The sequence below is a fragment of the Excalfactoria chinensis genome, chromosome 10, assembly GCF_039878825.1.
Source record: "Excalfactoria chinensis isolate bCotChi1 chromosome 10, bCotChi1.hap2, whole genome shotgun sequence".
Taxonomy (NCBI): Eukaryota; Metazoa; Chordata; class Aves; order Galliformes; family Phasianidae; genus Excalfactoria; species Excalfactoria chinensis.
In genome coordinates, this window is record NC_092834.1 from 5,802,000 (window position 1) to 5,826,684 (window position 24,685).

Here is a 24,685-nt window from a genome sequence, read left to right on the forward strand (position 1 = left end):
TAGCACGTGTACGGCCAAACTCAAAGGGCTAAAAGGGTGCACTTAGAGCAGATGTTTTAAAGCTTGTGCACAAGCTATAGGCTTATTAGCCAGCCTGAATCAACTGAAAAAAGGCCTTCGGGAAGTATTAAAACTCTTGGCTAAGACGCTCCTTTCTCTGTTGGAGGCACTGGAGATTAGTCATACTTACTAGTAAAAATAAAAGCACTAACCTGGGCTGAAGTCTTGTTCAGAGGTTTCTGGACCTGGCGCCATTCTTGCTTTGTGACACAGCTCATTAAATGCACCAAGAGTTTGGTCTCAGGAAGAACTAACCACAGGGAGTTATGGTTCAGGAGAGCACTATCCTATATAGGTACCTATGGGGTAGAAGCAACTACTTTAGAAAACAGAGAAATTTGGTAATGACAAAAAGACAAGAAATGGGAAATTCTACAACAGAAAAGCACAATATACAATGAGGAACACTGGCACTCCCAATCTTGTTTTGCTTCTAGCCCAACACTTACTTGAAGCACCAGATATGTGACAACAGGCAATATTCAAGATTCTACCATTTTTCCCACCTGGTATCTCAGTAATGCTTGCTGATGAGCAAAGCATTTTCTCTCCACCTTTATTGTTTCTGCTGTAATTTTACGTATCTCCTAGCTATAACTCTACCTCCCTGCCATGGCAAGAAGGTGCCCTTATGTGTCATACATAGTAAGGAACCACAACCCTAATCCTCTGCTTAGCAATTTTACAGCTTAGCGTGTGAAAACATCATCTAACCAGGATGGAGGAAGCCAGATTTTGCCCTGAGGTATGGATATTTGGAGCCAATTTCTTCAGTCGCTAAGCTTTTGGCCAACTAACACCACTTCTTTTTTAATTTTTTCTACATCACGAGGAAAAATACTACTGAAGCTTTTCTTAACTGCCAGATTCTACAAGCAAAAGGCTGGAAGTAATTACTTCATTTGTCACTGTGCCCTCCTTCCCACAACTATCAAGATCAGCACATTATAAAAGAGGTTTGCTAATCACTATTGAGTCTAACCAACAACTACGTAAAGAAGAGTAGAGAAAAGAAATAGACCAGAGGAGGGAAGCGAAGTTGTAAATATTTTAATTTCCCTCTTTCTTTTAGTAGAAATGAGCCACTTTTTGTATTTTCTCTGGCCTTGGTGAAAGCTACCTCAAGGGAAATACCTTAGTAGTGGTGCTTGCTCATGGTCCTGTGAAGAGCAAAGAGGGTTTTTTTCCGACAAAATTAGCCACTGTGGTATTAGAGATCTCACCCAAGTACATGTTTGGCTTTTTATTCTAACCTGTCTGGTGCAGCTATACCAAGGGCAGAGGCAGAAGTCACTGAAGGCAGCATAATGTAAAGCTATTTCCTTGCAGAATAAGACAAGAACTGAGAAATGAGCAGTGGTTCAGCTGAAAAGCTCAAGGTAAGTGCTAGAACAAAAGCCCATTGAGGAATTAATTTGTAGGCTTTGCAAAGAGTAAGGGAATGAAATCTTACTAAATGATTTGTTCATATTTTTCCTTAAGAGTAGTAAGCATGAACCAATGCATTGTAGCACAACGGCACGCCGATCTACCTGCAGTGCATTAACTGGCTCATTTATTCTGCAGTAAGGTTGTGGGTAGGAGGAGCCTCATTAAAGGCTGATCTCCAAAGAAAATGGTTTTAGTCTGCATTTACGTTTTTCAGGCACTCTTGGGGATACTGAAGGTAGCTTGAGCTGGGAGGGATGTCCTGGTGCTGCTCTGTCTCCTGGTGGTGTAGACTCCTGAAGCAGCCTGTGCATTCTACTGCTCCCAGCACCTTGGCTCCAGTTCCCTGTCATCAGCTGAGCTACCTACATTGTTCTGATTGGACTTGGCACCTGGAAAAAGCTTTCTTTCAAGAGCGAGGGAGCAGCAGTACTGTGTAGTGCAGCTGGCATCATCCTAGGAGTGAGAAAGAGGGCTGGCAGAAAACGAAAGTTTGACCTATATAGAAAGATCCATCTGTCTGGGGGAATGTTCACGTATTTCCTAGAATTAGCTTCTTCACCCACTTTACCTGTTGGTATTGTTCTGGTAGCTTGACAGAAATTGTCTAGCTTTGCCAGAAATGGTCTTTTTTCCCTTTCTCTCACAGCTATCTCCTGAAGCACAGTGCTGGGGAAGGCTGAGCCCTCAGCCCTATTGTCCTCATCAAGTTTTGCAGCAACCCCAGAAGTTCCCTTAAGGCTATTCTGCTCAGTCCATGCATTGCCTTCCTGGATGCTTTTATTTGTCAGCTGCCTGCAATTCACATGAGCTGTTGTATTAATAAATAGACCTTGCCCTACACCAATCAGACAAACATATGGAATGTGGAGCAATAAATGACAAAGCAGCCCTGCATCATTCATACCATCATTGGCCTTCGTGTCTTGCAGGAGAGAATTTCCTCCAGCTGGTTTCATCATGGCTGAATGATCCTCAGTATTAGATGCAGGGCAAAAGTGAAAGATCACAACACCAGAATCTTCTGCACATAACATTACAAATGACTTGCCTGAAAATGGAATGAAATGTCAGGAGATGATATTGAATAAATGAAGATATCACCACAACTACTCATGTGGAGCATAACGTCGCAGACCTTCTCTCTATTATTTCAAAGGTACTCACATTTCAAAAGAGTGGGTTTTTTCTCCTCATCGTAGAGAAAACCGATGCTGTGGAATTGAAAACACAATTGTGGTGCATGCTGTACAAGAAGCAGCCACTTGCTGCCTTGGAAACCTTGAAAAGACTTTGTCTCTGATTCCAGTCTCTCTTTCTCTCACCCTCTAATTATGTAAGCCCCACTCATTTAGATTTGGATTCAGCTTGCTTTCCTTCCTAGTATCCGTTACACCATTAGTCCGTTGCAATGTCAGAATGACCTGGTGGGAGGATGAAAAACATCATGGGTTGAGTGAGGAAGCAGGATGTTATTCCTGGATGACTCTTGCTCTAACTGGGACACAATGGAATGACACAAATGTCATTTGTGATGGCAGTGGGATGGCAGCAGCCATGCAGCCTGTTCAACCATCAGAGTAGCTGAACTGCTAATTTAGATGTAATTGGGCACCATTGATTCTATTTAATGGGGCCCTGGATAAATTGCTCTCCTGCCTAATTGGTGCAGTTACCATAGAAGGGACTGGCCCAGAGTGAGGAGCAGTGCAGGCACCTAACTCCCACTGAAATCAATTATGCTGAAATCAATGAGAGTTAAACAGCTGAACAGCTTTAAAAATCTGGCCCTGGGTGCACCCCAGAGCTATAATTTATCAAAACACCAAATAAATGGCATGCCTAGTTGGTTTCAACGGGTTTGATAGGTTTACGGGAGTTATTACTGGAAAGCCCCCAGCTTTTAATAGATGTCTCTTGTTATTCTTCCAGGATCACAGTTTGTTGACGCACAAGTACAGTGAAAATGTTTTTGCACCTTCTGATTTTGGCCATGGTGAAGGGAAGGATACTGGATTAGACAGACCTCCACGCTCATCTTGTTGGTAGCCCTTGCCTTGGCAGGGCAATTGACTTGAGGCAAAATTCTGAGGTCTTTACCCCAGCAAAGCTCTCCAGAACAGCACTGGGCACAAAAGCAGCAATGATATTGTAGATGTGGCCGTTTCCCTATACTGCAGTGTGGTGAAAGCATCTCTACACCAAAGCAGAAGATCACCATTAATGCTTTAGTTTTCCAAAGGAAAAGATTATCTGGTAAACTGGTGCTCGGTGGCATGACCTTATAAGCAGAGTGACTCATCTTTCATAACTGTTGTAAAGTTCTTCAATACTCAGCATATTATTTTCTGTCTCAGTGGCATCAGATACCAAACCATACCTTAGTCTTGGAGAAACTGAGTCACACCAGGGCTGGTACTCTTCTGTTTTCTCATGCCCACTGATCCTTTGACTTCACAGTTGAGAAGAAATTAGAAATGTTGTTTCCTGCCATGAAGGTTGAGGCGGCAGCATGTTCAGTGTCTGTGGAGGACGAACAGCCAAACTCTGCTTTGCTGCAACTGTTCCTGGGAATCCCAGCACCTCCAGGATCACAGCAGGGTCTTTTGTAGGCTGTAGTGGATGTACTGAATTCTTTTGTTCGTGAAAGCATTTTTGTGATGCCTCATAACCTGTCAAACCAGATGTCAAGTATAAGCCTTTTAGTGAGTGTCAAAGAGTTTCAATTCTGAGATATCTTCAAGTTGCTAATTAGGTTGCTGATGTGCCACCAAAGACATCAGGCCCTGGCACCCAGACTTGATGACAATATGTAAACTCTTCAGTGATCTACATATTGGCTCAGTGACTGACTTTATTCTTTCCCGCTCAGAATAGCAGTATTTCCTCACCCCTCCAGCAAATGACATGTTTCTCACATTTCTGTGGCGCAGCTTGGTCAAAAGGCTGGAAGGTGTGAAAGCAATGCACAACAGAACCTTGCATCATTCCTTCCCAACATAACTCGTGCTGGCACTCTTTATCTTGTCCTTGTTAAACATGCCAGCGCGTACTTGGGTTTGTCATGCCGCACAGCAGAATCATAAAGAATCTAGCTGTTATCACAGTGTGGTTGTGTCTTAAAGTCACCAAAATCCTGTACTGGATGGAAGGCAGCTAAAAATACAAGGAGGTTCCAAATGGATATTTGGATGTATCAGAACACAATTCCACAATGGCAGAGCCTTAGGCAATGCCTTGAGATCCTCTTTGTCCTTCAGCATCATTGGAAATAGGACCTTGAGTTCCTGAAACTGGCACAATTGAAATGACAGCTACTTACATTTGGTCTTGCACACTTTTCTGTCCTTTCTCCACTGTGACTTTCTTAACTCCTACTTGAGGCAGCAGGGTGCTCTTCATTGTGATCTAATCTCCTATTCCATGAGCTAATCCAGGTCACGTTGTTCCAGTAACAGCAACGGAGATGCATCCATCAATATTTTGCCTATAAACGATATAATGCATTTATAAAATCCCTTCAAGTCATCCCCATTGGTACTCACAACAGGCCCATGTATTGCTTTCCCTCACCTTTGTTTCTTTCCTTTCAAACCAATGCCTTTACGTCACTGGGAAACATATTTGTGAATTTCTGTATGGTTTAGAATGACCTTGCTGGCATTTTGACCACAGTACGTGAGAGACCTGAAGTGCTTTCAACCTGGTAAATATGAATGCAATAAATATGTAAATTATTCTATGTATATTTATAGCCTGGCAGAACTGAAAGGATCAGACTGTAGCCAAAAAACACTGCACTATCTTTTGTTTCTCCATTCCCCTTGGTGGCAGGTCACTGGAGCTCCATTCAGGTACCCACAGTGACTGGCAGGGCACCCTTATTAATAGTGCTGTCATAAAGGCCACTTTGTATTTAATCGTTATGAAGGGTTCTTGGAGTAGAGGACTGTGCTGAGAAGTAAAACTAAATCTACTTTTATAAAGTGGAAAATAAGAAGTCACAAAATGAATGTAACACTGGGCTTTCAAACCCCATCTATTTACTTTTTGTTTGTGGGTGAAGTTTCCTTCATTGCTCATCAGTCATGCCACCTATTGATATTTCTTCTGTCAAGCACAAACAGTATCTGACTGACTGACATTATCTGTCCATTGACTGCCTTGATTTTGAACCTTTTTGGATTTGTGGCCCCCCTAAGCGTTTCCTAGCTCAGGTGTTATTGATCTCACCCATGGATGCAATACAGCCAATGAGAAACTTGGCAGAAAACATAGAAAAACAATGTTCTGGGCATTATGAGGCCAGATCCATAGCTGGATCTTTTCTGCCTCTCTAGGCTGAGATGGAGCTTCCATTGGTAGGAAACTTCCATTGATGTCCCTCATCCATGAGGACGGATGTGATCCAAGCTCATTTATACCCAAGGTGGGTGGCTGCAGAGGAGCTACAATGGCTTCTGCAACCTCTCACAGTCAGGTGAAATAAGATGTTCAAACATTCATTCATGTTCAGGTGCCAAAGTGAAGGGGTTTTTTTCCCAGTCAAAACCCCAAAGTTAAAAATCAGAAGGTCTGTCCAACAATTAGATATGGTTTTGCACAGTCAAGAAGTTAAAGGGCATATCGGTGCATGGAGTTGTGTTGGAGTCATTTATGGCATATCCTGTTTTATCTAATTGTAGACACCACAGTGGTTTCTATTTCCCATACTTCATTTAAGATTAAATTAAGATTAAATTACTACGTAACAGATTGAGGCTGGAATATGGAAAAACAATTTAAAAGAAGTGAAAATGGCTTCACGTGATAGGGAAGAGCACTTCATCTTTCACCTCATTTAGTCACACAAGAATAATTCGACTGTAGACTAATCCTAGAAAGTTCAAAAAGCCATTACTCTATGGATGCCACTTACCCAGTGATGGAGAAAGAAATCTGCCCTCCACTCATGGTCTGAATGCTCTTATGAGGTGCGAATGAAGCATTTCCCCCTTCAACGTGACCACTGGGATTGTAGTTGTCTATATTTTATTATCATTGTTGTTCATTTTCCAGGGATCAATACTCAGTTCCTAGAAAAGATGCAAAAAATTCCAGTAATGTTAGGCAGAGAATTGCTGTGCACCTCAAGGATTAATACGTAGGTAATGAAACCTACACTGCAGCACGAGCCAATTTAACATTCTCTACAACACCCATCTTCCTTTCCAAGATGCAGAGGGGGAAAAAATCATGTTGTGTAACAGAAACTGTCAAGATAGAACAGGGGCCAGGTAGCTTATCACACAAACATGTTGGGCTCAATCAGTCATTTGACAACACAGCTTCAGCAGTGTTTTGGTTAGAGAGAGGAAAAGCCAGCACACGGGGCAGAGAGGCCACTGGTAATCTCAGAAAATGATGGCAGGGTTTCTCGCTGCCAACTCTGCTTGACTCTCTATAGAAGAAACATTGTGTTTGACGTGCACAGCAAGAGCTCTGAGCAGAAGAAAGCATTAGGTAAGACTTGGGTTTTAGGCCGTTTGGTGTCCAGCTGCCACTACTTGAGGGCTGGGCCTGAGCAAACGCTGCTGCATTGGACCAGATTGGAGCACTTTAGAGCACACTTGTTGCACATCTTAAAAATGCTGACATATTTTCTGTGCAGTAGGAGTCTGTTTTTATTTGTCTGGATATCCTCAAGTGCAAGAGGCTGTCACTGGAGATTTATCCTCATATCAGGTATGACAATGGGTCCACATTAGAGCAGAAAATAAAACGTGCCAGGGGGGAAAGCCATTATAGCCATTCAGGTCATCATCTTTCCTGTCCCCAGATCAGGTTCATCACTACCATTTGCAAACTGCAGAGTTCTGCATAGGAAATGCTCTTTTACTTTCTTACCTCAAATCACGTGGAGGAGGAGGTGCTCACAGCTGCTGTGTAAAGTAGAGTAGTACAAGGCTGGAAATTTTCAGATGGCTTGTTATTTTTTTTTCCCCCCTGTTATAAATTTTTAGATTCAGAGAAAAAGAAGTATCCCAATCTTCTGGAATTCATGTGCAAATCCAGCCATCTTTACCAGCCACACTTAAACCCTGCCTGGTTCTCTTCTGGGCTGACACCCCAGGTAATGCTTTGCTTGGCAGCAACTCCATTTCATAATTGTTTTTAATAAAAACTATGGCACATTCCCCAGAATGAGCATTTCATCTTGTAAATCATGGAACTGCACTGATGCGATGGCTGTGTGTCCATAACTTCCACAGAGTGAGTCTTCTATATGTGGTTGGTAAAAGTCTTCATAAAGATTATCCCCAGATGACCGGGAGATCTTAGAATCACACAGATGATTTTCTGGTGTCATTTGTTTTAACAGGCATAGTTTGATTACAGCTGAGAGTATGCTGGGTACAGCTCCACATGCAGAAGAGAGAAGCAGCTGTATGGTGTGAAATGAAAGCACAGAATCATAAAGACTAGAAATGACCTGTAAGATCAAGTCCAACCATCAATCCATCACCACCAGGTCAATCAAACTACATTCAATGTACATATCCAGCCTGCTGAAGCTTACCTGCCAGTTAGAAAGCTGTGCTAGTCATGCATATGTATTACACTCCAACAACTCCATGACAGCTGGGTTTGGAGATCTGCAAGGAAGTTGAACCCCAATATTTCTGGATGGCAGATAAAACAGAGGTGTATTTTGGAAAATATACCTGGTTGGGAAAAATCCAAAGCTTTATTCCTGACAGACTGAGCTTATGACAACCTATCATTCGGAAGGGAGGTCAGAGAGAGCCTCGATCTTCTGGACCAAAGCAGGTGTTGAACAAAGAAGCGAGTCTGTGAGTGGTGATCATGCAAGTGCCAGATTCGTTGGAGGCCATGGGTGTAAAAACCAGAAGGAAGGAGGGTCAGTAAAATCCCCAAAAGCCAGGAGCCTCTCTGCTAGCCAGTGCCCAGGATCACTCCTCTCCATTGCTTCCAATTGAATGAGCTCTGTTTCTGCTTCTCCACAGCTCTCCCTGTGATACAGCATCTCTTGAAGGCCAGGAATGGTTTCTCATTGTCGCCTGTGCAAATCAGATGATTTGTGCCCCATTGTAATGGAAATCGATCCGACGGCCGTTCCAAGCCCAGGAGGAGAGCTGGCAGCTTCCCCTGACATTTCCAAAAAATTCACTGTATTTTCTCTGTTAAATGATGCTATGGACAGAAGCACTGAGACCATTCTCCACATCAGTGCCAGAGATATTTCAGGGAGAAGCAATTAACCACTGCTGAATACTTTTTTTTCACCCAGCAACTAATTGCAAGGCTATTAAGCTGGGGAGAGGAGGTGTCTGTGACAGAGGGGGCTGTCAGCCCCAGTGCCTGGCAGAACCAAAGTGTTGCTGCATCACCTGTGAGGTACAGTTATCAAAGTACTCTATTTTGATACCCGGTAAATATGCTCCCATCTCTCTTTTTGTCCCTTTTGTTTTCTGCTGCTACTGAATTTCAGGCACTGTGTGTCACGGTAGAGAAAGGCTTGAGAAATCAAAAGCCTCCAGGGAGAGCAATTTTTCAGACTAACGTTCGAAGAAGGAACTGGGCCCCTCCAATGATTAATCCCAGTAATTATTCATCAAGCCAGGTGGTAGGACAGCAGCATTAAGGGCTATGATGAGTAAGGTTTTCTGGGCCTGAACTTAGAAACTAAGTACATCAGCAAACGCGCAGGCAACAGCTAGCAGAAGTACAACATTAGTTTTACTCCCTCTGCTATTAAAACCTGTATTACCGCTGGCAGGCTGCAGTTACCAAACCATCATAAATCTCTCCGTGGAGCCAGTTCCCTAAGCACCGCTGGTTTAGCTTTGATCCCTTGGGCTGTTGTAATCCTTCGCACTCTGGGAGGCTCAAATCACCCAGCTCTCTGTGTGTGGCAGTTGTTCAGAGGCGTTTTGGTCTTAAGTCAAGCAGAAGGGTTACCAGGCTGTGGTGACATCCAGCTATAGATTTGGTATTGGTGGAGGATGTTTAATCCTCAGGGTAATACGCAGTACAGAGACCTGTGGTCACAGCAGAGTTGTTCAGGCTGTGGGTTCCATGAGTTCCTTGCTTTGTGTTTCACAGCAGCACGCTGACCTCCAGGACTCAGACACAAATCCCTTTCCTTGAAATGTCACTTCTTGTCTTGTCTCCTTTTACTGAACGTAATTTCTCATTGCACAGAACGATGCCCCAGATTTCCAGTGCAGAGAGCTCCTTCTGTTAAGTCAGAGCTCTGCATATTTTATCACAGGAGCTGGATAATAGACTTTCTGATTGGACAAACGATCTGTTCTAAGAAACGTTTCCAGTACATGGGGTTTTCCTACAGTCTCCTTCCCAGAGCAGGGAGCTGCAGGGAGCCAAACAGCACTGGCACCCAGCCACCCTCTACTCCCCAGCCACCATCCCAAACCTGCCCTGAAGTTACACCTGGGTTTAAAAGGTACACTTACTCCATTTTCCCCCCCCTGGAAATAGGCATACTGAGAGCATCCTCCTTCCCTTCTTGCTCCCTTATAGGTGCACTCCTCGTGAAGGTTTCCATTGTTGAAAACGACAGTAGAAAAAGGCAAAAAAAGAGGCAAGTTGAGTGACTTCTTTCTTTCCCTAAGAGCTCTCCTCTGTAGAGGAGCTTACAAGAAGTGAAGAGAGAATATGAGAATTTGATGCTGCCTTTACACACAGGCGAATCTAAAGGGAAGGTATGAGTGTCCTTAAAACGTCAGCTAAAAAGTGAATAGCACTTCTATCAGAGAATCAAAGGGAACGTTAATTGCTGCCTAGTGATAGAGACCTGAGAAATGAAAGGATATGCCCCTCCTCACACGCACAGAATCACAGCATTTTGACTGCTAATCTCATTGACCACTGGAAAGTCCTCCTTCTGATTAGTCTCCTGCTCTCTTCTGAGTGCCAAAATACGGATTGCCAACCAGAAGCCTCTGGGGAACCAGTGTTAATCTTGGGTTAAACCACTGCATCTGATCTGTCACTGCAAAGAATCACTATAACATCATGTTGATGCCAATATCTCACCAGCATCTGTCCTCATGAATGAGAGAATCCACCAAAGGAAGCTCCAACTTATCGCAGAGAGACAGACAACAACCCAGCTACAGACCCAGCTTCCTAATGCTCAGGAAAAAATGGCTTGTGCAAAGAGATTGCCCGCATTACAGCCCAGCATAAACCAACACCCTCCTGTAGCTTCTGCTTAGCTGATTTAGACATCAGTAATATTAAGACAGCAGCAGGAAATTCAGCTAGCTCTCATCATCTAAATTCTCATACAAGACTCTGCATGGGTTTGTTGAAGCCTGCAATGTGGCAATCAGTTTTATTAGCGCCTTCGATAACTAAGCAAGGTAGAAAGAAAAATAAAACAGTTACCAATAAAACAAAGCAGAAACAGCAGGAGAGTCCTACATCCCGCTACACTGCAATATTAGTTATAAGTTCTTTTTTTATTGTTAATTTCATTTCAGAGTTTTTACAGCTCTCTAAGTGCACAATATTGAACACGTAATGGTTTAATTTAGAATAAAATTTATAATCCACTGCCATGTAACCAAGTCTCAGAACTCGCATCCTACAGCAAAGTCAATCTTCCCTTGTTGTCTCTCCCTAAGAAAGCTTGAAGCTTTCTTTTCTTTTCTACATGGTTCTGGTTCTCTATTCTCCTGTGAAGACAACTCTTTGTAATCCTCATTCTTCATTCACCAAATTGCTTCAAGAAAGCAGTAATGAGAGGATGCTGAGGAAGGTTCAATATTTGAAAGCTCAATGTCTAAAATATCCTCTGAACTCAGTCTAATCAATCGTCATTTGTATACATATTAATTTTTAATAAGCAAAAAACATTTTTTCCCCCCATAAAGCATCTGATCTGAAGGGGGCCTTATGAGGAAAGGCATTCAGCAGCTTCACTACAAATAACATCTCTAATCCTGCCTGCAATGAGAGCATCGTTCTCCACACAAATGCTGTGGTATCCCTGTGAAGCATTAGATATTACCTATCTGGACTGCATAGACATACAGTATTATTAGTGTATCAGAGCACTGATACACCGTTCTGTCATCTGTAACCTCCTATTCAATAATTCACTGGCTCTCCAGGGAAGGTCCCTTCCCAGGCTGAGACTCAGACTCTACACCAGCAGAGCAGAGCTAATTGGGAGATGACAAATGTTTGCTGTTGGACCTCGGAAGACGGCTGCGATCCTGGTTCCCAGCTGTCTTCTAGGATGACCAATTCATTTTGGCTGAATCACATAATTAAATGAATGAGTAAAGTTCTCCTCAGTCAGCCTCTAATCCTTCCTTGTGTGACTGCAGATTTCAGAACTCATCTTGCACTGCGGTGCAGGAGGATTAGTTATTTTCTTCCATTAGGAAGTGTTAAGTCAATTGAAAGTTTGATCTCTTCCAGAGATCATGGAGTTGTTTGAGTTAGAAGGGGCCTTTAAAAGTCATCGAGTCCAACTCCCCTGCAGTGAACAGGGATGTGCTTCCCACCAGCCAGGTACGCACCAAGGATCTTTCTTGGGCACTGCTGGGTGAACTTCAGGTACAAAAAGATGCTTGAGATGACTCTGTAAACAGCTTACAGGAGAAGGGGTAAAAAAAACCAACCAAACAAAAAACAGGGAGCACTTAGCAATTCAAATAAAATAGCCACATGAGGGAATAAAGTTACTCATTAATTTATTTCAGCTAGAACCTGTATACAAGTTTATGCACTTATTTTGCCTCACAGAATCTTTTCAAGCATCATCAGTTTTCATCTAACAGAAGACAATACATCTACTGGTGCTCAGAACCCCCTCTTTCTGCACCAAAGCCTTCCCAAACCAGCAGTACCTAACCTAGCACTCCCTACCTGTGCCCAAACATTTCTGCTGATCATCACCTCTAAACTCTTACATTTTTCATAGAATCATAGGTTGGAAGGGACCCTGGTCATCTAGTCCAGACTGAGCATGTTTGCTATCACTGGATTCATATTTCTTCTCTGGAGCACACCCACGGTGATGCTCCAAGCTGGGGCCCAGCAGATGCTGAAGGTGATTGGCAGTGGGTGGCACTGAGCATCCCAGCATGCCACCTGAAGTGGGCTCAGCTGGAAGCACCCTGTGGCCACAAACAAACAAGCTGCGCCTTCCTGGTGACAGCAGCAACTGATGGGAACAGTGCTCAGGTCCTCCAGCTGCAACCTTCCTTCTGCCTATGAAAGTCACTGCCTAGATCTTACCATCAGATGGACTCCAGTATCCTGACATGTCCCTTCTAGCAAAGAAAACTGCTTAATAAACAGAACCCCTACCCCAGCGTTTTGAGAACATTTTTCAATAAAATAAATCAAATAAAAATAAAGGGAAATTTCCAACAGATGAAACCGGCGCAGCCTGTCAGTGCTGCTACACTGAAACAATCAGTCAGACCTGGAAGCTAAGCTCCCTTGAAAGGCAATTGCATCTCCGTGCTGGTAATGCTTTTTGTCATCGCAGTATGTCTGCAAGGTACCTCCAGCCCAAGCATGCCTAGTTTAACATAATCCCTTCTGATAGCAAATAGAATTTTAGCTGTAGTCAAAAGGGCTTGACAGACTTGCTTTCATTTTTGTACCGTCCGTATTGAGGATATAAGTAGGAAAAAATAACAAGAACCACATATCAGCTTGCTTATATTAAAAAAAAGTACGAATTTAAGAAACCATGACCACTTTCTGAAGACTCCATAATTAAGCCCAGCTATTCTGGAGCTTAATTAGTGCGCACACAACATTTGGGATAACAAAGCAAACCAGCAGTAGCTACTCCTTGAATGACTCCGTCAGCCCTGGTTATCTGTAGCACCATCAAAGAAGGAAATAAGCAAAGCCAAGTGATTTATGCTCCAGATGTAACATACCCCCCCAGATTAAGGCTAGCACGGCTACACTGTCCTCAGAACAGACTACAATGGCTCCACATTAAAGAAGAGTTTGGATTAGCATGCGTTGAAGAACAAGCATTTGCCAAAAGGAAACAAAGCAAGCAGTGGGAAAGGCATTAGTTGGATTCGCTTTGCAATGTGACTTTTTTAGGTTCCCTTGGAAACAGTTTGGAGTTTGACATCTGATGCTTTCTAAATACATTGCTGTGTTTGTAGCGTTTTGAGAGAGAACCTGTAATCATCACAGCCTCTTTAATGCACCACAATGAAATCTGACTGTAGCAATAAATCATAACTCATCCTATTCTATTCGCATCGATTTTGGTGGAATAAGAACTTATCCCAAAGGAATAAAACCATGTGAATGGTTTGTTAGCTTCCTATCACCTCTTTCTCTATTCATTACTGCTTTTCTTTCTGCTCTGATGACTGATCATGAAAGGCAATTTAGTAAATAATTCTGGTGAAGGATTGGTGTTCTCGTTATACATGAGAAAACAACTTGTTTTTCACCTGCCAGGAGATCAGGAGGGGTTAAATCTCACCTAACATATAAGCAACGTGATGCTGGGTTTGTCTCCTGAGTGGTTAAGAATACAAAATTTTTGACCTTCAGGAACAAATATTTCCACCTGTGTCAAAATTCACTAAGTTGGGAGGCCTTGTGCGTACGCAGCATTCCTGGGACAGAGACCATGAAGTGACACAGCTCCTCCTTATACCGACTTTTCAGGGTGCAAGAACAGAATTTTCTTCCAAAATCCATTTTTACAGCAGCTGGCTGAGCTAGAAATGATGGCTGCCGCTATGAACTAACTTTAATTACCCAAATAACTTCTTTTTTCAGTTTACCAAACTTAACATGCTGGGCTCAGAAAGACTGAGCAAATCAAATTGCTGCAGATCAGGGTCTGGCTACCAGTGAGGACACAGAATGCATTTGATTAGCTTAGGGTGGGATAACCTAGGAGAAACTGAGCCCAACTCTTAGTTGGGAAACTGTGATGCAAGCTTATCGGCTGGGAGGGTTAGATAACATTTCCATTAATCAGCTGCTAGTGATACAATGACCCCTGCTTTTCAGGGAACCATTGCCACAGCAGGACCACACCTCTTCTGCTCAGTCTGTGTCTCTTGAACCTCTTGGCCAAAGAGCCTGGAAAATTCAGACAGAAGGCAAGAAAAATCCTCTGGATTATTTCTTTGTCTCTGATGACACTGTGCTCTGTCATCCTTCAGCTGCCAGCAGTGCTTCATTAGGGCAAAACCCCTCTCAAAGAGCCCGTGGTTTACTGAAGCACTACACAACACAAGCAACACCTTAAAAGCCTCTCATTTAGCTGAGGTGTTAAGCAGTGGGAGAGAGGTTAAAAGGAACATTTCTAAAGCAGGGCAGAAGATTTAGTGGTAGAATTTCCACTGACATTAAATCCCAGACATCAGTTTGAAAATTTACCATGTAAGTGCTACCTTAAATCTATAATGCAGTAATGGTATTAAACAAGGCAGAGACATTAAGCACGGAACTTAAATCTTGGATTGCCATAATGCTATTAAATGGACGATCGCAGATCTAGCACTTACTTTAGATTAATTATGTGAGAGGGATGTGCTGGACTGACCAGCGCTGTCATAGGCAAACTGCTTATTAAAAGGGTTATTCTCTTTTTCTTTTCCTTCCTATATACCTCTTAAATGCTCCATCAGCTCCATCTGAATAGGAAGAGGGGACATCACTGAGGTCACCTGCAGGTGAATGTTCCCTGAGGTCCACTCACAACCTGGGTAGCAGAACCAATTATCTTTATGCCCATGCAGATTACATAGCAAAAGGCACCTCCTTTCCACAAAGCAATGACTTATGTTCTTACATTGCACTATTTTGTACAGTGAGGTAGGTTTTGCAGGGGAGGATGAAGAGCAGGAGAAGCTTTGCTGAACACTCCCAAGCCTCAAGCCATGGAATCATTAAAATTGGAAAAGATAACCAAGACCATCTAGTCCAACCACTGACCCACCCCCACACAAACCCACTAAGCCACAAACACTTTCCCTCCACAAGCTTTCCAGCCACTCTGCCCAAAGCCTGAAGCAATGCCCAGGATTGTTGAAACCAACACGCAAGACCCAGCACTTCATCTTGTTGAACCTCAACCCATTGGCCTTGACCCATCAACCCAACATGTCCAGGCCCCAATGTAGAACCTTCACACCCCCAGACAGATCAACACTTCCTCCCAACTTGGTGTCATATGCAGACTTACGGAGGGTGAACTCCATCTCCCCACATACACCATCAATAAAGATAATAAACAGGGCCAGGACCCCAGTATCCACCCCTGTGGATCTGCACTGGTGGACTGGTTGCCAGCTGGCTATAACTCCACTCTCTACCACTCCCTGAACCAATGAAGCCTGCCTGCACAGAAGATGCCAATCTTCCTAAGCACAGTTTACACTAAACAGTGCAGAGCTGCTAAAAATATTTCTATTTAGAAAAAAAAACTTAGCCCCTCCTCCCCCCACCCGAAATGCAGTTCAGATCTGTTTGAAGCTTCTGAGAAGCTTAATGAACCGTGGCTATGCCTGTAGCTTTTCCACAATTGAAAACTTTTGTTTCTAATTAACTTCATTAATAGTAGTTAGAGGCACATTGGCCAATATTTACTGAGAGCTGACGTTACTGAAACTGCCGATGGTCTCCATGCACAGCTAATGGGTTCCCTACAGAAAGCTCTCCCTCCCAGAGTTGAACTCAGCCAATTTGTTTCTTCTTTGCAAAAGTATGTAAAAGTTTCAAAAAATAAAATAAATTGAAAGCCTCATTGATGCTGTTATTTAAAAAGCCACAAGGCTGTTAAATGAATAGAAGGACTTTCCTAACCCTGCTGAGGCTGTTACTGATAGCTGTGTTCCCGCAAGGAACTGACTGCAGGAGCATACCCTCAGGCTGAGAGTAGCTGCTTCAGAGCAGCCCTGACTGCACAACCACGTTGGTGCTGGAGGGGAAGCTCTGCAGAAACATCTGTTCCCAAAGAGCCCACAGAATGCACTCTGCTTGGTGGCACCAAGGGACACCGCTGAGTCCTGCTGCCTGGAATGCTTGGGATGACTTCAGTCCATCTAGCATAATCTGGGACATAGCAGAAGCCAAGGAGCGCTCAGCAAGCGGTGGTTTATAATGAGACCTCCCTACCAAGAACAGCTTTCCTCATCAGCATGGCATCAAACTCCTCCATCAGTTCTGGATTTGCAGAGCAGCTCCATGGATGCAGTCCTCTTGCTGCCTGGACACGACTAACCCAACATACTGACCTCCTGTGAAACTGCACAACTCTGTCATCACTGCAAGAAAAGGGGCTGCAGCTCCTCACCATGACTTTCACAGATTCCTCCTTTTCCTTCATCTTTTACCTCTTTCTGAATCCCTCTTATTTGCAGTATATCCTTCAGGGGACACTGTTGAGCTATCCACTATATATCTAAAATATATACATCTGAGTTGGTCTGTATATGAAAACAGATGAGTCTCTTAGACTTACATTTGTGGTCAGCCTCTCCAGATTATAACGTTCTACAAAGAGACTGTTACTGAGCTGAAAATATGCTTAAACTACATTCCCATTTTAATGTCATACAGGCAGTTCTATTGGTCTGAAGATTCTCCGTGCTTCTCCACAGCCCTTTTGGCTTTCCTTTCCCTAGACAGGATTTCGAGGTGCTCTGTCAAATGCTGGAAGGAAAAAAACAGTTGAAGTCCCTTGGATCCAGCATCTTCTCCTGGTTTTGCTGCAGTTTTTCCTTTCTTTTTTGGCATGAGAACCCAGATCATGAGGGACTGCTGGGACGGCAAAGTGAATGTAGAAATGGGGAAAGAGCTTAGCAGCCAGTGGCCACAGGAGCAGGAAGGAGTGGGTTGGAAGAGACCTCAAAGATCGTCTAGTTTTAATCCGCTGTCTATATGAACTGGAGAGAGCTGAGGATGGGGACAGATCTGGACCAGACTCTAAATTCAATTTTGGCCACACTCTGTTCCCATAAGCCTTAAAGCCATTACACTGAAATCTGTTTCTCCAAGAGAAAAACAACAACACTGATTAACAGAAAAACAGAAAGACTGAAGAGAGGCATCCCTATAAGGCTCAATCTAACAGAAAGCCGGGGAATAAGTGGCCAAGGGAAGATGAATGCCCTCCCACAATGGAGATGGGGAAGAATGTTGTGCTAAAACAGTTATGGCAAAGCTGAAGTCCCTCCGTGCACTGCTTTCCATGCAGACCTCAAATAGAAGGGTAGATCTCTGGAGAGCAACAGTCCCCCCAGATTTACACTGGGAATAAACATCCCTTTTCATTTTTCCTTTCCTTAATTCTGAAAAAAAAATGGAAGGGCTTCTGATTCCCCCAACCCCCTTGTGGGGACCTCACAGGAAGATGTCTAGTACCTTAATTAAAAGCCAAGATTCATGCTGATAATTCCTTAGACAAGAAGGGAAAGATCAGTATTAAATATGGCTTTAAATAATCCAAGAGGTATATGGAAGGCAGACAGGAACTTAGGAAATGACAGTGCTTTTACGTAATGTATCAGAACAAGTGAAGAAGCGTTCCCATGCAAACACCAGAAATAGGAACACTTGAATTTTCATCCCATCCCAGGGCCCAGTTCTGCTCCTGCTTTGTTATCAACAGCCAAACTCCTAAGAAATGATTCTGCAAGTATTTTGTGCCCAATTTCTCTTTGCATCACTGACTTCAGAGAGTCCAGCGCTGCTGCTGACTCTGCCATGAGCTGTCGATGGGAAGTGAAGAAGAGATGAGTTGCTGCAATTACAGAGGCTAGAAGAGGTACACTATGTACACAGCAGCACGGTGCTTCTCAGGCTCCTAATGTGTTTCCATCACTGGCCAACCTCTGTGGGCTGTAAACAAGAGTAAGGCTTTGGGATGGTTTAACCATCCATAAAGGGCTGTGGAGATTTTATCCACTTCAGCTCACTAAGCTTCCAGTACCAAATCCTGCTCTCTTGCAAGGCTCCATTGAAACCACCAGTTTCAGTGGGTGCAGGAGCAGGTCCCTGGAGCACTTTAAGTAATATAAACCACCCATAATCCCTGAAGCAGCTTAAATGATAAGCTCCTTGTTCCAGAGTTCGCAGCCCATAGACCTTGCCTGTAACATGCTCAGGATGTATCCCCGGCTGCACACATTCCCATGCATCTGCTTCAAAACTTACCAACTCTGTTTCCCTTTTAGATGCATTGGGACTTTTTGCTACTTTTCAAATGCAGAGTATTCCCAGCAACAGAGTCATGTTCCCTCAGCTCAGAAGTGGGACCAGAGGCTCTGGGTCCAGCCATACTGCTGCTCACTGCCCTGTTCCCAGCCAGCCCCAGTGCCGCCAGCAGCCCTTTAGAGGGTGTTCAGCATCCCACTACTTTAGAATGAAAATCAGAAAATAAAATAGCTGGGAAATACTCCAGAAAACTCTGAAAAATGGGAAAAGGAAAACAACTGCTTGAATTTATTCTCAACAGAAACCAGGACTGTCTGCAGCCATGAGCCACTCTGGTTTTTCAAGGGAATCATTGCTCTTGAGGTATTTCCTCCATCATGTAGGATGAGAGGGATATCTGAGTCCTGCAGGGACTCCTTGTGGTTCCTGGGGACAGATGAACCCTGGTTCAAGTTTGTTTGACTGAAAACTCTTACTACTGAATGAAGTTTGACACCGAGTGCATGGTGGAAGGAGTGAGCATCTTGGTGGCTTGTAGGAGCCAAGAACTAGTCCATAAGCAGCAGTGGCACACATGGATCAGCACTCCTCACCTTGGGGGAAGAAGTTCTGCTACATGGGTCCCTCTTCTTGATGGCACCAGAACATTCAGAGAAGGATGGAGAGGGCAGCCCATGCTGGCTAGCAACTGCTAGAAACACCACTGAGAACCCTTCTGAAAGATGATAAACTTCATCACTGTCCTTCCCCCCAAACCTTGAGAGAGTCACACACTGCAAGGACAGAAACAAATTTCTATGTGCAGCTCAGCAGCTTTCAGCATCCCTGCAAAACGCAAGCAGAGCCAGAGCAGCACTGCTGCAAATAGGTGTCTTTAAAGAGAAAGGAAGAGAAAGAAGGCAGACAACATTTTCACTGCTTTCCCATCCTTTCATTTTCTGTACCTGTCTCACACTTGCCTTTTCATCTCTCTTTCACACATCTCCACATCAATGCAGTTATGGCCAGGTCTAGTCAAGGGAATTTTAGGGAACTTAAATCTTGCTGAAATCAGAATGGTTTGCTACTCAGAATGCTATGGCAGAGACAGGGATGTTGTTGGAGGCCTTTGTCAAGCTGTTCTCACTTTGCTGCAGGAGGTTCAATGTTCTGCCATAGTATGGGAGGCTCTGACAGAGCCCAGTTCATATCTTAGTAAGCTCTGTGAGCAGAGATGGGATACCAGCCCCTCAGCTCTCTGCTGCCCGGTCTAGTATGAAATCTTTGCTGCATCTGCTTGGTCATGCAATCGCTAAGCATCATCTCACTATCTGTGCTCTGTTGTCTTGTTAGCCTCTAGCCTCCCTGACAGCCCAAGCTCAACTCTTCCTCTGAGGACACCAGAAATTTCCCTTCCCATTACACATACTCTTTTTGCTACCTTTTTCCCTCTTCCATTCCCATTGTGTTCATCAACCTGTGTTTCCCTACCTATCTTGCTCTATCCTCTTCATCACCTCCTTCTTAACCTCCTGGTTGTCTCTAAATGCTCAATTACAATCCTACAGACTAGGACTCAGACTGGGCTGAATTCTGCCCAGGGTCTTTCACAACCCTTCACCTCTTGTTGGTTCTCCTTCCCTATCTACAAGCTGTAACAAATGGGTACTACTAGAACAAACCAGGGCACCCACAGGGAGTCTTCAAAATGCCACTCCGCAAGAATGCATATAGGAAAGATCTGATTTGCAGAAATTCTTTCAGGGACCCATACTGTCACAGCAACATTGGGAGGGACAAGGCCTTGGCTTTAGGAAAAGTCTTCTACTCTATAACAAGAACAACACAGCTGCCATGCTGGGAAAAATGGATGCTGCAGGAGCAGGCTGCACAGACACTGATGGATGTTGGTAATATTTGCTGCCCTCTTCCCTGGAGCCTTCTGTGCTAAACAGGCAGAGCCTCTTCCTGCTCTTCTGCCTTCTTTACTGCTCCTGGCATGACTGGCCTCCATACCCACCCCCTCTCCCCTGCTTTCTCACCATCCTCCTGCACTGAAGTTAAGCCATCCGCATTACCACTACCTCCAGTTCTCATTAGTCCTTCAGAACAGGGAACATCCACTTGTCCATTTTAACACTCAGTCACACACCTATGGGTTTAGCCTGGCCAAGTGCTCGCAGACCTCTCATCCTGCATGGCTTCTCAGAATCAATCACTGGAAAGCAATGATCCTCAGTGCTGACTGTAGTCTGCTGGATGCTGTCCTATGCTCTAATTAATAGCAGAAAAAATATAGCTTCTTTGCAGAATTAATTATCTGAAAGACAGGTCCAAAATCCAGAGCAGGGGAATTTAAGTTGTGTGCAGAGAATGGGAGCAGAGAGGGACAGAGGTCTCTGCCACCCCACCAGAGCTCACAGGGGGAGGAGGCCCAGGAGACTCACTGGTACCAGAGATCCATTTAGTTCCCAGAGTAATGCACAGAGCAGCTTTTTATGAAGCTGTGTTAATTTAATTAATCTGGAAACAACAACAACAGCAAAAATAACTCGCAGTAGCGTTGCTTTTAAATAATACTAAGTAATTCCATTTATTTCAACAGGCCAAAATTGAGCATTCTTTGTAGCCCCATCTGCCTAAAGGCATCTATCTTATCTGATCATTTCCATGGCAACAGCTCTGGGATTAGAAAGGGATGAACGTTTAGGAATAGTTGTTGGAATTTCATGGAAGATGATGAATTGAGGATTACTTCACTACCTCCATGTTACCATGGAAATGCACAATTTCGAATTGCATAGGATTTAGAACACCTCTGTTACTAGCATATAATTGTACTGCTTCTTTGAAGAGATCCAGGATGAGGGCTCCTCTTCCAATGCACACATCTCCACCCCACTCAGCAAACACACCATGAGGAACCAGAGCAGTGCCAGCTGTGGAAGCAGCAGTGGATGGCAGCTCCTGGACCTTCACCACACCAAACTTCTTCAGCAAAATTTGGGTTGAAAAGCTCAAAAATGAGAGCACTTCACTCAAAAAAAACCACACTAATCAAGCACACGGTCTCAAAACTATATATTTCATGAAACTTAGCAAATGAAGGAGTTTACGAAACTCAGAAACATTTTTACTTCATTATGGAAATTCTTAGTTCAAGTGTGAAACACGTCTACAAAAGTCTCTAAAGTCTTCAACAAATATTCCATGCTGCATTAACATCTTATACCCTACATCCAGGGCTGAAGTTGAACTTAAAACTGAATCTTAGCAATACCTTAAAAATAGATGGTTCTCATCTTCAAGGCACAGTGCAAAGGAGGGTAGAGAAACAATCCTCAGCCATATATACAAGCATGAAAATTCAGAGGGACAGACTGACCACTACTGCAGATTTTTTTATCACAGATGCACCTACGTTTCAGCAAGGCCCAAGTCAGCATTTTACTTTACAAGGAACTGCAAATATTACAAAATAGAATGACATAACTCAAGGATATCGCATCTGATCAGTGAATTTCATCTAAAGGTCCCAGAGCACCTCTGAAATAAGAATGCAGATCTGCCAACATTTGGAGATTGAAATATTAACATAACTTTATGTCTTGGAAAACCAAGATGAGGGAGACTACCCTGAGGATCAGCAGAGATGTCTGTGACGGTGACAAAGATGTAAGGAGCTCCTCAGGGTGGGGAAGTGAAGGTGTTTAAAGCACCACATGAGTGAGACATCTCCAAAATGAACTCATCAGCACCAGCAACCCCGTGAATGCCACGTCTGTATTTCGCTTACATCCTTCACTCCCTAAAACTGTGTAAACTAAACCCCAGCAATACTTAGGAGAGGTCAACTTCTGATATAATCCAGCTGTTATTTTACCCTTTCGTATTCTTTTCACCCTTCACAGATTCTAAGCTTGATGAAAGCATATTGCTGTTATGCTAATAGGCCATTGGCCATTTCAGCAGCCTGGAGGTAGGGTGGAAGGCAGAAGAGGCATGTAGGCACACACCCATACTGCAATTCAGCTATTAGAAAACAGCCCAGCATCTTCCCCAAGTCAAAGCCAAAGGCATGAGTGGCTCTGAGGACACACTGCTCACTTGCCCACCCCACAATGAGTTGAAGCATGCTGCAGCAGCCCTTGTCAACTCTCTGACCACATTGCTGCATGCGCAGCACTTTCAGCATCAGAAACCAGCCTCTCCCCTCACCCACGTGATAAGGCTACTAAATTAATACAGCTCATTAATTAGTCAAATTGCATTATACTTTGTGACATGATTTACAATGGCTTTTTTTTTTTTTTTTTTTAAATCCTCTCCTTTCTTGCCTGCAGGCTTTTTCTTTAAGCCACCTTCATCTCCTTTTTTTTTCCCCCCCTTAAATAGCATAGAACTTCTGGGCTGCATCTCCCTGGAAAAAATGGGGAGCAGATCCTCATGCCCACCTAGACATCCTGCTGCCACACTGCATGCTTTCTCAAAAGCCATTAGGGAACACTCAGGCAACAAAGAGGATGCAAAGGTGGGGAAGTGGGGGGGGGTTGACATTTCCCCAGCAGCGAGGAAAATCAGAAGTGATTCAGCTGTCTGGAAAACCTCCACCCCTTCCTCTTAGATAAGCCCCATAGCTGGACAAAGCCAGGGACAATGAAGGAGAGCAGCCTGCATGGGGTGTGAGGCTTCCATCCGCCACTCCAACCTTTGGGAGCAGCACTTCCAATACAGCACAACACCTTGACATACTATACTTCAGCCTGGCTGCTACCTCCCCTCCTGCCCATCCATTTCTCATTGCTTAGAGATCATGCACAGACACCAAGGTGGTTCCTCCCCTGGACAAGGGGCACTGCCCAACACCCTCCCACACCTGAGGGAAAATGAGAATATTAAGAAGAGATATCCACATAGTTCTCTATTATCAGTTCTATTTTGGGCTGCTACCAGCAGGATTGTATTCCTTCAGCGAGACTGATTAAAGACCAAGCAATGAGATTGTTCTGTTTGTGTTTTTTTTTCTTAGCCATTTGTTGCCAGTTTTTAACTGCTGGGTTTTAAATGTCGCAGGGCAATAAAAAGGCCATTTTAGAAGATGGGGTGGGCAGCCAACTGTCTGAACAGCCTTTTCCTCCAGCCCTGCACAGAGAAGATGCCTGTAGCCTTTCACTTGGGGGGGGGGGGGGGGGGGGGGAGATGGAAGCCAACACATTTCAACTTCTGAAATCATTAATACTGAAATCAGGGAAACCAGAACTGAAGAAGGCCAGCTTTATATAGAGGTTGCCTAGGTCAACAGCAGGGCTTTAGGACCAACCTGAGCCCAAAGTCTGCTAAAACTCTCTTCTCCCTTTTGTGCAAAGCCCTTCATCTCCATGTGCTGCACTGCGCAATGTGCCATGCACACCATGGGACTGTCCATGGGACTGTCTCCCTTAATATCATAAAGGAAAATATAAGCAAATCTTACAACTCATACAAGTTTCTCTGTGCATAAAGGAGCAGGGATTTTTCCAGAAGGGAAGAAACTATTTTCACACAAAGAGAAAGCAATGAAAATACCTCGAAGATGTTTTATCTTGGGAAATGAGACACCCCTCATTGTTGCCTACATCGTTATCAGAGCAATTGTGTGATTTTTAGGAGCCTGCTCTGTTGCGTTGCTACACAATTTTACGCTGTCTGACGTGACAAATGGGAATGCAGTTCTTGCCCCCATACACCTTCCCCAAATCTGCTGTAAGGGACAGTGACAAGTGTCTCAGCAAGGTGAAAAATGCTCTAGGTAATATATGGGAATGAGCTGGTCCCCACAGGTTTCTCTGTATGTCCTTAGCAGTCAGCAAATTAGGAAGGGGAGAGAAGCTACTCAGCTAAACAGGGAGAGCTGGCTCCACTACCCCTGAACAGATGGATGAGAACACAGCTCTATTTGCTCCCTCAGAGCCCTTAGGACACAGCTGAATGAGGTTCAGAATATCCTTTCCTTTTCTGAGGTTAGGGAAACAAGAGTCCTTCT

The 24,685-nt window shown here is 43.9% G+C and overlaps 1 long non-coding RNA gene across 1 annotated transcript in view; it reads right to left on the minus strand.

The window, feature by feature from the left end:
• Positions 1 to 250: 250 nt before the first annotated feature.
• Positions 251 to 24,685, minus strand: part of LOC140256956 (uncharacterized) — a 39,821-nt gene continuing 15,386 nt past the window's right edge. Inside the window, exons 2-7 of the long non-coding RNA XR_011904886.1 lie at positions 6,407 to 6,563; positions 4,811 to 4,975; positions 3,869 to 4,160; positions 2,656 to 2,912; positions 2,396 to 2,539; positions 251 to 359 (exon numbers count right to left, since the gene is read on the minus strand). This is a non-coding gene — a long non-coding RNA (uncharacterized lncRNA). The remainder of the gene's footprint in view (positions 360 to 2,395; positions 2,540 to 2,655; positions 2,913 to 3,868; positions 4,161 to 4,810; positions 4,976 to 6,406; positions 6,564 to 24,685) is intronic.